This window comes from Onychomys torridus, chromosome 10 (genome assembly GCF_903995425.1).
Source record: "Onychomys torridus chromosome 10, mOncTor1.1, whole genome shotgun sequence".
Taxonomy (NCBI): Eukaryota; Metazoa; Chordata; class Mammalia; order Rodentia; family Cricetidae; genus Onychomys; species Onychomys torridus.
This window is the reverse complement of record NC_050452.1, coordinates 57,114,202-57,127,419: the sequence shown is the minus strand read 5'-3', so window position 1 is coordinate 57,127,419 and position 13,218 is coordinate 57,114,202. Positions and strand designations below refer to the sequence as shown.

General features: G+C 44.1%; 1 pseudogene; it reads left to right on the top strand.

The window, feature by feature from the left end:
* The first annotated feature begins 12,531 nt into the window (after nucleotides 1-12,531).
* On the top strand, nucleotides 12,532-12,938 carry LOC118591896 (annotated as a pseudogene).
* The last annotated feature ends 280 nt before the right edge of the window (nucleotides 12,939-13,218 follow it).

Here is a 13,218-nt window from a genome sequence, read left to right as displayed (position 1 = left end):
GATATGGACCCAGCTGAGCAGGCACAGCTCTACAACAGGGCTCTTACCATACATCCTTTTGACAATCTGAAGACACCTACACACTCCTTCTCAGAATAACGTTTTTAAATGTGTAAAAAGGAATATGATTACCAAGGAAACCAATTATGTAGAGTAATGCAGAGTAAAATATGTGCCTTTTAAACTAAAACATGAACTGATAAGACCTAGTATGAAATTTGAAAAGCTACAGTAATTTAAAAATTGTGATGAGCCTAAACAAAAATGTAAGATATCTCTACCAACTGTAGATTTAGAGTAAAAATATACTTAACTATTTTGGTGACAAATTCCACATCTGTTAATACTACTATGATTTAGTACCCCACATTTATACTAAAAAGAAATAACGTCTACTGAAAGTTGGTTAAAATTTTTAAGTATAATTTTTATTCACCCCAAGGTGACTGACCTCTGGACTTCTAGGTCAATGCTGTCTGGTTAAAAAACCAAAACAACCTTCCATTAAAGCTGATAGAAGCTGAGAGAGGAGTATTCTTGTCTTCTTAAGGCAAAGGCAGAATCTGTTCAAATAGTGGCATCCAAATCCACATAGAACTAATGAAATTAACTTTATTAAATTTTAGAAGTATGGGGGCTAAAGAGATGTCCCAGTGGTTCAAAGCACTTGCTGTTATTGTAATAAAACGTGGGTCCCATTCCCAGCACCCATATGGAGCTCAAAAGTGTCTTTAACTTCGGTCCTAGAGGATACAAAGCCCTTTCTGGCCTCTTTAGGCTCTGCATGAACACAGTGCACAGACATTTATGTAGGCAAAACTCTCATACACACAAAATAAATAAATAAATAAAACTACAAATTAAGAATAAGGTCTGGATAGATGGGTCGGTGGTTAAGCGCTCTGGCTACTCTTGCAGAGGACCTGAGTTTGGTTCTCATCACCCACACTGAGTGACTCACAGCTGTCTGTCACATCAGCTCCAGGAGATCCGATGCCCTCTTCTGGTCTTCGTGGACACTGATATGCATGTACATTTAAACACACGTGCGCACGCGTGTGCGCGCGCGCGCACGCACACACACACACACACACACACACACACACACACGTTTTTTAATCTATACAAAATCAATAGTTTTGTTTAATAAAACTGGAAGAAGGTGGCCAGCTAGGCTAAAACACCTGCAAACCTTCTAAACCAACAGATCCCAGAGCTTCTGTAAATAAATGAGGAACAAACAAAAACCAGGAGAGCATGGAGCAAGGGAATAAACAGAAAGCTTATGAAGACAAAATGTGGACAGGGTAATAAATATGTGGTCAGGTGCTCAGCCTCGCCTACAATACGTAAGACAAAGGCGAAGCCATCACCGAAACAGATACTACTCAGGGAGCCACAGCCTATGCTTCTGACTGGAGAGTCACATGCTATGGAAGTATTGGCAAGGATGTTGGGAAATAAGGACTCTCACACACTCAACAGAACTGTAAGAACCAGCCAGAGGCACCATACAGTAAAACGTTTCTTATGACTCAACACTCCTGTCTGAACAGAGAGCTCTACCAAGACATCCTTTCACTAAACAAGCATGGGAATGCCTCCCTTAATCTTGTTAGGAGTCCTGGAAACTGGAGACAACTTGATGTAACCCATGAGGACAGGGATGGATGCCAGTACATTCTATGGAATGTACACAGCCCTGAAGGGCAACCAGTTGTTTATATACAGCATTCCAGACACACTCTTAACTAATGAAACTGAGTTAAGAAGAAAGCTAAGAATGCCAAGATGTTTTTTAGCACAATACCAGTCTGTAAACTTAAAACACATGCCCACAGAAAACGCAGCATATTTGGGAAATCCCTTGTATCTTGAGAAATTGAATACGCATGTAGACAAAGGCTGAATTCAAGGTAAAAACAGAACTATGACCCTCAGCCTGTATCCACTTGGCTAGTAATCCAACCCCTGAACCTTAACAGTGGGCCCAGGGGGCCAAATGACTCTATGTTGGACTTACAAGAAGTCTGGCTGCTACCCATAGAATGGATCCAAGAAGCTAAGTGACTTTGATAACAATTCATCCCAAATATCCAGGACTCCACAGTCACTGGCAGCTGTCACCAATTGTCCTTCTTCCCACTTGAGGCCAAATACACACTCTGGGCCAGTCTTACAGGATGGCCCGTGTCTGGTTAGTCTGCCTCAAACTCCGGCCGGGGCCAGGAGCTCTAGGCAGGGCCCTTTTTTTTTTTTTTACTACAAAAAGTTCTATCCTTCTGCCTGTGTTTGAGCCTAAACACAATCAACAATAGCCAGCTACCTTGCCACAGCAAGCTCTGAGCAAAGAAGCATGTCTTCTCCTCTGGTAAGTTGCTTATCCCCAGCCTCTCTGCAGAGGGTTGGGCATACGGGAATGGCACCCCTTGGTGGGTGGGAGGGAAATGGAATGGAGAACAGAGTCCAGAGTCCTGCCTATGTCCATGTGGGCCATGGGTCACATGCCGAGAGACTGACCAAACTCTCATAGGAGCATAGAGCATAACGCACCATCCAAAGATTCTGTCTTTATCACTTCTGAATATTCTCCTACCTCTTCCCTCTTCCTGACTGCCCTGTGCTTGAACTGTCTCCAGAGTATCCTTCAGTCAGGTGGAGGTGCTCAGGGTGTCACAGGAAGGAAGTAGCACCCCCAACCCCCAGCTTCACTTTCTGAAGCAATGCAGAGTTCTTGTCAAAGCCACTGTCAAAGCCAAGTTTCCTTAGGAAACCCTCAGCAAGGGCCAAGGTCAGAGTCTTGACTACAGATTTCCCTCTGGCCTGGTTTTATCTCTGTTAAAGCCAGTTTAAGCTGTGTCCTTCTTTTGAACTAGTCAATACTGAAGATTAAGGGGAAAAATAGTCCTCCTGATTTCATCTCATTCTTTTTTTTCAGGGAAAATTACTTTTCAAAATTATTAAATCTTCTGTGAAGGTTATAATAGAGGACTTAGGCTCAGTTTAGCTATTTATTAAGATATAGGCTACAAAGCCCAGTGGAAAAAATAAACAAACAACCATCAGTTTACTTGGATTTATGCACAGTCGGGCTAATCAATCAATCTGTAAACACTATGCAAATGTGTGTAAACCCAAATGTAGCCCAGACTTTACGTATGCATTGTTATGTAAACGATCAATCTTGTTAAAGTAAATATTAATATAAAACTGACATTAAACACAAGTTTACACAGCCTCGTTGGTTGGAGCTAGTTTGACTTACACTGAAATGTAAATAACAGTAGCGCTCTTTTGGGGGGCTTCAGAAATCAGGCTCACTAGAGGTCACTGGGGGTCAGTCCCTACCTGGTCTCCAGACCCACTCACAGTGTTTTCTCTTGATGCATTGCATGAAGACCTAATAACCTGGCCTGCAGGACGGGTCATAGGGCTACTGTTTAGACTAGAAAGCCCTGACTCAGAACAATGACATGCGTGTCCCTCTAGTGAAGAGAACTAGTGTTCTCTTAAGCATGGGTTGAGGCCTCACTACTTAGGTTTTTCCCTTGAGTAGGCCATCGGGCAGCTCTGTAAAGGGTGGGTCTCAACCCCCTCTGCTCAATCCATTCCTTCCCCTGATTGTTTTCTTATCTTGAAGGCTGTTTCATTACATTTTACTCTGTGTGTGTGTGTGTGTGTGTGTGTGTGTGTGTGTGTGTGTGTGTGTGTCCTTGTGCCACAGTGTGCATGTGGAGGTCACAGGACAACTCATGGGAGTCCCAGGTACCTTTAGTGCTAAGCCATTTCAATGGCTCCTTCAAGGCTATTTTAAATTGTACCTCTTCAGATTGGCCTTCTGTGGCCATCTGGAACCAAACAGGTACCTTCCTTGGCTGTTCTCTAGAAGGCACTGCCTTCATGGAATCCACTCATGTTATGTAAAGCCAAGATAACATCTTTTCACTTGCATGTTTACTTTGTTCCATCCTTCCTATCTATATGTTAGTGGGAGTGCATCCACATCTGACGAGCACTTTACACTAAGTGCTGGGCCCAAGGTGATGTCTTGGAAAGATTTGATGCATGGAAGGATGGATGGATGGATGGATGGATGGATAGATGGATGGATGGATGGATGGATGGATGGAGTGAGTCTGGGGTGAAATCTGACTTTATAAGTTTTGGACCTTGGAAAAGGCACTTACTCCAACCCTCCTTTACTTACATTGGAAACTGTGGATGTGAGCATTTGCTTCTCAGGGCAGTTGTGATGCTGAAATGAAGTTGAAAGGTATAGCCCTGGATTTTGAAAACTATACAGTTTTTCTCAGCTCCCCTAGAGGTTCAGGACTCTGGAGACCAGGGACAAGGTTTGTTCTCTCACTTCTCTATCTTCTTCCTCCAGCCCTTGCTACTTTAGGTCCCTTATGTTGCCCAGTGTTCCTTCGAGCAGAGACGTGTATGGTGTGTCCTTATGGAACATCCAGGGACATCAATCACCTGAGTTGACACTGTGGAGGCTATGACCAATGTCCTGCAGGTGGAAGGGAGACATGTGACCCCAGGAGCTGGGGAGATGGCTCAGTGGGTAACACACTTGCTGTATAAGCATGGAGATCAAAAGTTTAATTACCAGTACCTACATAAAGGCCGAAGTCAGAATGGCAGCCCAACTGTATGCCAGTTCATGATCAGAGAGAAGGAATTCCCAGCAAGCTGCCTAGCTGAATTGGTGAGCTCTGGACTCTACTGAGAGAACCTGTCCCAGTGTATAAAATAGAGAGCAGTTGAGAAAGACACACAATGTCAACCTTCAGTCTCTACTCACATATGCATGCATTTGTATCTGTATAAATACACATGTCACCTACATATACTTATATGATATACACTTATATATACAGGTAAATTAATTGATTAAATGACCAGAAACTTCTATACACAAATCAGTCTTAACCCTAAAACAACATGGGTAGATGGGACTTTGCCAAGGTGGGGTGAGCTATCACATTGTTCACCAGAACACTTGCTGGTGCTACTGTTAGTGTCTGGCCATCTGAATGAACAAGGCCTCTCTCTTACCCTTCTTTGGTGCTCAGTAGCTAACACTATGCTGGCACATGTTGACCAGTCAGACAGTCTTTGCTGAGTGAATACATTTCAACCCACCAACCCAGACTCATCATACATCTGCTTTTTAAAAATGTATTTGCTATTATTATGTGGGTTTCCATAATATGTGTGAGGGTGTGTGTGCTACTGAGAATGTGGAGCCCAAATGACAAATTTGTCGACTCAGCTCTCTTTGTTCACCTTTACTCGGGGTGTGGAGATCAAATTCAGGTCTCCATGCTCGTGTGGAAAATGTCTTTATCTGCTGAGCCATCTTCCTGGCCCTGCAATTGTCTCTTGATGGTGATTCTTAGAGGAATGTTTTTAGAGGTTTTCCTTGCTCCTCATTGGAGTGGGGACTGGGGGCACACCGGGAAGCAAGCAAAATTCCTCTCTCTTGAACTCTGTGTGTCTCTAGATCAAAGGATTGTGCCCTAGTCCTTGATCAGATAGGACTCAATTCCTGAGAGCTGAATCCTGAGCCTCTCCTCAATTAGTGGAGCTGCCATCCCCTAGAAGAGCTCTTGGCACAAGCAGTGTACCCACAGAAATGTGGAGCTTTGTGTTGTTTATAGCTAGAATGAGAGACAGTGGGAGGAGTCCCATGCTCCTTGCGTGTTGTGCACAGTGCCGACTTTGAATTGAACAAGGCTCTTTCCTCCACTGATACCTTCATGTCTCATCAACCCCCTTGGAGACATTATCATAACGATTTGCAGATGGAGAAAATGCTCAGAGACATGCCACAAAAGCAATCAGAACCTTCTAGCATGAGTTCTCCTCATGCTTCAGTGAGAACCCAGGTATCCCCTGGTGACTTCGGGGTACCTCAAGGTTAATAGCAGTGTGGTGCTGGCCAGCTGGATGCCCCTAGTCGAGTGGCTATCATTGTTCTGACTGTCACAGGTTTACAAACCCTTTTCTGGAGAAAGGAGATGTTAGCCAGGATGGGATTTTCCCTGAAGAATCCTTTAGAGAGAGTGCCAGGACCTTTCCTTTCCACCTTGACAGTCCCTGGAGACAAACTGAAAGGACCTGCTTAATGTCTCATCCGAAGGGTATTTGCAGAGCTGGCTTCATCATTCAGAGCAGGAAAAGGCCTTTGTCATGGTCAAATGGCTTTAATGTGTTTTGAATGCTACATAAATTCAAACTTGATGGCTCATTTATTTGTTGGATTGAAGTTTTATACAATAAACTAAGCCTTGGTATTTACTAATAACTTGTGCACTGCCCTTTGTTTGTTTAGACCAGCCAGAAGGCAAAGAAGTTGACCGAGTCCCTCATGGCCGATGTGATGTTCCCATCCTGGCATTTCCAGGGTCGGTTTATGGATTGGCAGGAGGGCAAAGAGAAGGTTGTTTGCAGAGTCGGGAGGTAGGAGGAAATCTTGCAGGTAGCTGCTTTATTCCAGACCTGTGCTGACAGAGCCCCGCCATGGTGGTTCCTCGGCTGAGCCTAGTAGCTGGGAATTAGGAACTCTGAGTGACAGGACAGGCTTGACTGGTGACTTGTAGCATGACCTTGGAAGATTCATTGTCCCCCCTCCTGTGCCTCTCTATCTGGCTCTCAGAAAGGAAGGAAGGCGTATAATAAATTCTACTCATGGCTCAAGGTGAGCTTCCATGGACTGCTCTCCTTTCAGAAGATCTTTGCTGTTTGCCCTTCTCTCCAACTAGTCTTTCTGACACAGTCCAACAGATGCGTCTTTCCCATATACGCAGGGCAAGGACACAGGCTTCGGTGTTAGATGGAGCCATATGTGAGTCCAGCACTATTCCCATTGGCTTGAATAAGTTATGGGGCAGAAGGGAAGCAGAGAGAAGCCGGAGGGAGGGAAGGAAAGAGGGAGGGAGGAAGAAGGAGAAAGAGAGGGAACAAGGGAATGCACAGTGTCACTGTGTTATGGGCATAAATGACAGTAATGGGCCAGGTTGTCATAAAAATACCCAGCGCTGAGGAAGTCCCCCTGATTCCAGTCTTGGGTTTTCCATACGGCATAATATACACTCCTGAAGAAAAGAGACCATGTGTTTCCCATCCATTGCAGCATCCAGCATGACACAATGGACCCATCTCCTGTGAAAACTCATCTTTGCAGTTTGCCTCCCAGAGACTGATACATGTCTGTCTCACACCTACCAGACAGTAATCACCTCTGGGATTGTCTGGAGAGAAGGAAAGAATTATGGAACTACTGTGATTAGGCAACATCCGGACATCACTCTATTTCTGTGCAGGGAGGTTTGTTTTTATTAGGACTATGTGGCAGGATTTGCCTGTGGTACCGCCCCCTGTCTGCATATCTAGAGAGTCCAGGAGGCTCAGGGACCTGAACCACACTGACCACTCAGGGATAGGTCTCACCGGATCAGATCCTCCAGCATCCCTCTAGACACTGTCATGCCTATCTGCCTGGTGATCTGGCCCTAGACTACACCCTCTGCTGCAAGGTGACTGACCCTTTCCTCCTTCCATGCTGGTAAAGTCCTGGTTTTGTCCCTGGATCCACATCTCCTCCAAGCTGCTTGGATAAATTCAGACTGGTCTAAGGCAATCATTGTGTCTCACTCTGCAAATGTGGCCAGTGAGAATAGCTTTTGTACAGGGTTTCTTAGGTCTGCAAAAGTAAGTGAAAGATACTCAGAAGACCTAGCAAGCAGAGGCAAGACTGTGTGCGTGCGTGCGTGCGTGCGTGCGTGTGTGCATGTGTGTGTGTGTGTGTGTGTGTGTATATCTGTGTCTGTGTGTGTGTGTCTGTGTGTGTCTGCATGTTGAATTCCCAAATCTGCAAAGCTGGAGACCCAGGAGAGTTGTGGCTTTACACTCAGTCTCCAATTGAAGGCCTGAAAGTCAGGGAAGCCAGATTGGAAAAGCTTCAAATCCAAGAACAGCAGCCTCCTGACCCTTGGAGGGCCAGCCAGAGTCGGAAAGATGGGGAAAAAGTGTTGCAGTTTGAAGGCAGATAGGTCAAAAGAATGCTCCTTCATCATGGGAAGGTCAGCGAGTCATTTTGTTCTGCTCAGGCCTTTGGCTGGATGAGGACCTCTAACAAGTACCTCAGTGTACCTATTATACACCTTACATTGAGATCTCAGTGTACCTACCACATACTTTAATCTCCACCAAAAACAAAAATACAAAAACACAAGAATAGTAATTGACTAAATATCTTGGTCCTCTGCCCCACCATATTAGCATGTAAAATTAACCATCACACTTGATTTGCCTTGAGGTGCTATGGGTTTGGATTGTGCCTCCCAAAATACATATACTTAAGTCCTAACTCTGGGTGCTCAAAAACCTAATGTTATTTGGGATGGCTTCATTACTGATATAATTAGTTAAGGTGAGGCCAACCTAGACCAGACTGTGTCCTGAAGATAATATAACTCAGGTCCTTATAGAAGGGGAATTTGGACATAGTGACCCATGACCTAGATGTCAGGAGAACCTGGGATTATGTAGCTGTAAGCCAAGGAAAACCAAGATTTACTCAACACTTAGAGAAAGGCCTGGAATGCATTTTTTCAGAACCCTATTTAGAAAAAAAAAAGTTATAAAAATACATTGACCTTGGCCTTCTGCCCTCCAGAACTGTGAGACAATGAGCAGTGCATTTCTATTACCTTTGCCACCCAGCTGTGTTACTCTGCTAGGACAGCCTAAACAGTGTGTGAAGGTTTGGTGTTACTGTGTAGTTTTTTAGCATTATATGTCCACAAGGACACGGGGTGACCATGCATTCTGAGAGCATCTGGGACATGGGTGACTCTGGAGAACTCCAGCATGAATCAGCTTGGGAACTCCCCAGCCTCTAAGTTTCTTGTAACATCAGATAATGTGTCCTCTGTTGTGTCAACACTTGGGTCTGAGTTTCCTGCTATTTGTAGCCAAGTGCAGCTTGGTTGATATTGGATTTCTCATTATTGCTCTTCTATATCTTTCCTCAGTGGTGTGTGTGTGTGTGTGTGTGTGTGTGTGTGTGTGTGTGTGTGTGTGTGTTGTAAAACAATAGGCTCCAACATTATCTTTTTAAAAGAACCAAATGGCAGATTTGCAGTTGAAAATAAACTGAGTGAAATGGAAACTTGACCACAGAGGCTCAACTTCATCTTTGAAATAGCATAATTAATAAACCAGTGAGTGTGAAGATAAACCCATCGCACCTTCCCTATGGCCTTTAAAAACATTCTTAGCATTAGTTATCTCTCTCCTCTCCTTTCCCCTCTTCTTCCTTCCCTTCTCAGTCCCCTCCTTGTTTAAACCTCCATTGCCATTATTTGAATTCTGCTCTTCATATCAGGCATGTTCTGCTACCCATAAATTGGTACTTCCAGGACACTTTTTCCCTGCTGGTGAGATTTATAGTATTAGAAGTTATTGTACAGGCTTCTAGGGGGAAAGTCCTCAAAAGTCTTACCTAGCTATGAAGCCCATGAGCTTCAGAACCAACCAGTGTGGCAAGATATGCCCATAGATGCGATAGTGGTATGAGTGTTATGGGGTAACCAATACACTTTCTGATCTAATTAAGGCCCGGTTCCACAGGAAACCTAGTACTGTATTTCAAGAACCCATATTTGGAGATCTCACAGACCCAGGGGTGAATCTACTCTTTCTATTTTGCTACATGGATATAGTATCAAACTGCCCTCTGAAGTTATATCTCTATACTCTTAGATTAATGCAGCTCTGACCTCATCAGAGAAATTTCTTTGGGCATCAGAAGACACTTAGTTAACACAGGGGCTCACAGCTGCTGGCCAAGACACAGGAAATAAGTGATTAGGGATTGCTCAACCACAAATGGGATAATGGGGTAGCTATATCAACACCAACCCCCCAGGGCTAAGGAATTATCAAGGAAGAAGGCATGGGAAGATTGTAAGGACCAGAGGTCAGAGAGGAGTGGAATGAAACAGTGTCTTCTGAACATGACAGGACCTCTGCTGTGGTTTCCTGCGCAAGTGTAACAGGTTCCCAGACCTCAGCACAACTGATGCCATGTTAGAGGCAATGCCATTCTGACCTAAGAACCCAGCATATAGACTCTAACACTTGCCAAAACAAGAACAATGACCCAATCCACCATAGTCCACAGTTCTAGGAAAGTCCCTAAGTGTACTATCCTTACTTTCGTTGGCTTCTGTTGTTCCATTTCTTACTAACTGTTCTTGTTATCTGCAAGTGTCAACCCATGACGTGGTTTTATGCTTAAGAAAACCAAGAACAGTAAGTTTCAGGGCTGCATGACTTGGGCAAGTTCCCCTGTACAGCCCCTGGCCAGCTATAAAGACTTTCTATTGAGCTTTAAGGGTCCATGTGTGTTCTCTGGTATAGTTAACTCACAACATAAGACCAGCACAAGATCAAGCCAATCAAGATGCCAACCTGGAGGGAAGAAGAGCTCATGAGGTTCCCACACTTTGCTGAGGAACTATTGGCACTGGAGGGTGTCTGGGGAGACACTGAGTCATCTTTCTGTAAGAGTGTGGTCCCTCGTAGGTCAGCCATGGGCCAGTGGATGGCCCTATACCCATGAGTAGATGAATAGCACAAAATGGATTTGATAGATTAGTTTTAAAAATAGGACAAGAAGTTGGAAGGGGTTTGGGTAGATCTGAGAGAAGTTGGGGAAGGAGGAGAGGATGAATATAGCAAAAATACTTTGTAAGCTTTGTGGATTTCTCAAAGAATTAATACAAATATTAACAGATATTGTTTGTTGACCTCTGATAAGTCACTATCATCACATTTTCTCTTAATTTAAAATAATATAATTTCCTTTGGTTCTTGAACACATTTGTTCAATGCTTTGTGACAGTTTTCTGAAGTCTAACATCTCCAAGGACCTCCCAGAAACATTTTCTACCAACAGCCTTTTCCCTGGGTTTCTTTTCACTTTCTGTTTCTATGAGAATCTAGTAATTTTTAACTGAAAACTAGAAATTTTAGACAAGTTGTTGAAGCCACTCCTCCATGATTTTTCACACTCTCTCCGTTTGTTTGTTTTGTTGTTGTTTAATTGTTCTGAGACTGTGGAGTCACTCTGCCATAAAGCATGACTGCTCATGTTTCTGCTAAGCTTCCTCTTCCTTTCCCTTCTTTGTTTCTGTTTTTATTTCTAACCTTGTTTCCTACCACTAGCCCTTGATTCCCCATGGCTTGCCGGTTGACTAGGGGTTGTGTTCACCTATGTCACACTGGAAGATTTCTACCCTTTGTTGCAATCAGATTTCAAGTAAAATTTAAAATCCTGCCCCTGTTCTTCCTTTCCCCTGGGCATTTTTGTTTTCTCTGCTAGAATATAGAGTCTCATATTTAGTCAGTGATGTGCCAGTAGCTGGGGACTCCTTTCCAATCTCTTCTGAGCATGCCTTCAGCCCTGCAAAGGCCATAGCCTTTCAGACCTCAACCCATCACCAAGGCCTGAAATGGATGCTCAGCTTTTTAGAACCCCCTCTCAAATTCTGTCTAGGTTTCCAGTCTCCTATTGTCATTGTAACCTTAGAGTCCCTGCAGTATGAGTCTGTCTCCATCTGTTTACATGTGCCATACATGCTGTCAATCAACATAGTTCTCCCTGATGCCTGGAAGCATGGCTTCTTCGTGTATGGTCTACTCTAAGTCAAGTTAGCCTCCTCAGGTAGACAATCTACTGCTATGTGTGTGTGTATGTGTGTGTGTGTGTGTTTGTGTGTGTGTGTGTGTGATATGCGTGTGTACATGTGTGAGTACAGGGGTATGTGGAGGCCAGAGGTTGATGTCTTCTATTGTCCTCCACCTTCATTGTTAAGACAAGGTCTCTCACTGAACCTGGAGCTCTCCTTTACATCTAGATGGGCTGGGCAGCAGCCCTTGGGCTTGTCGGTCTCCACTTCCCCAGCACTAAGTGACAGATACATACAGCTCTACGCCCAGCTCTTAAGTGATCTGAACTCAGGTCCTCATGCTTAGACAGCAAGCGCTTTGACCACGGAGCCATTTCCCTGGCCTCACCTGTTGCTTTTCATAGCCTGCCTTGCTCTGTTAGACCTACCATGCTCCTGTAACTAGCAGGGAGATTGAGACTCCCCAGGCTAAGACATCATGGAGTCCTACCACCCTCAGTCAGCAGGTTTTGAGAATAAAAGGTTTTGTATGCATTTAGTTGATTTTCAATGTCCTGAAGTTGTTGGTGTGGTCAATCTTGTTCAGGTTTAGAGTTGTTTTTATGTAGAGGAATTTGCTAAGATCTTTGCCCTGCTTTGCAGGAAGCCTTCCTTCTTTAGTACCATTTTGTTCTTGACAGTCTACTGCATGCTGCTTGGCGGGCTGTGCCAACCACAGGCCCTACTCTATTGCAGCCAGGACACATACCTAAGACAAAGCTAAGCCATCAAATGCTGTTGTCACACCTTAAAAATCTTGTTGGGGGCCTTCTAGGCACTCAAGATGCCAAAGAGAGGATGTGGTGGGTCCTCTGGAGTGAAATTCTACATTTTCCTGGGTCTTCTGGTAGGAGCTGTGATCAACTGTGCTGGCAATAGAGGAGCCAAAAATTTGTATATCATCTCTGTGCAGGGAATCAAGGGATGACTCAACAGACTTCCTGCTGCAGGTGTGGGCCACATAGTGATGGCCACAGTTAAGAAAGCCAGAACTAAGAAAAAGGTCCATCAATTCGACAATGAAAGTCATATCAAAGAAAAGATGGGGTGTTTCTTTATTTTGAAAACAATGCAGGGGTTATAGTAAACAATAGAGGTGAGGTGAAAGGTTTTGCTATCATGGGTCCATTTGCAAAGGAATGTGCGGACTTGTGGCACAGGATTGCATCCAATGCAGGCAGCACTGGATGATTCTCCAGTGTATTTATAAAATATATTAACTAAAAAGTTAAAAAAAATCTTGTTGAGGAATTACCCCAAAGAGGTGATACTTTTTTTTTTCTTCTTTAGCACCCTGACAAGATTCTAAATGCCTGCTTCATCCCTTGCAAGGGCTCTTTTGGTTCTCAATGTGTTCAAAGGCTGGCTTTCTGGCCTTCCATCCATTCTAGAAGGAACCCCATGTCTCCCCAATAAATGCCTTTCCTGTTCAAGCTAGCCAGCGCCTGTTTCTGTTGCTTGCAAACAAAGG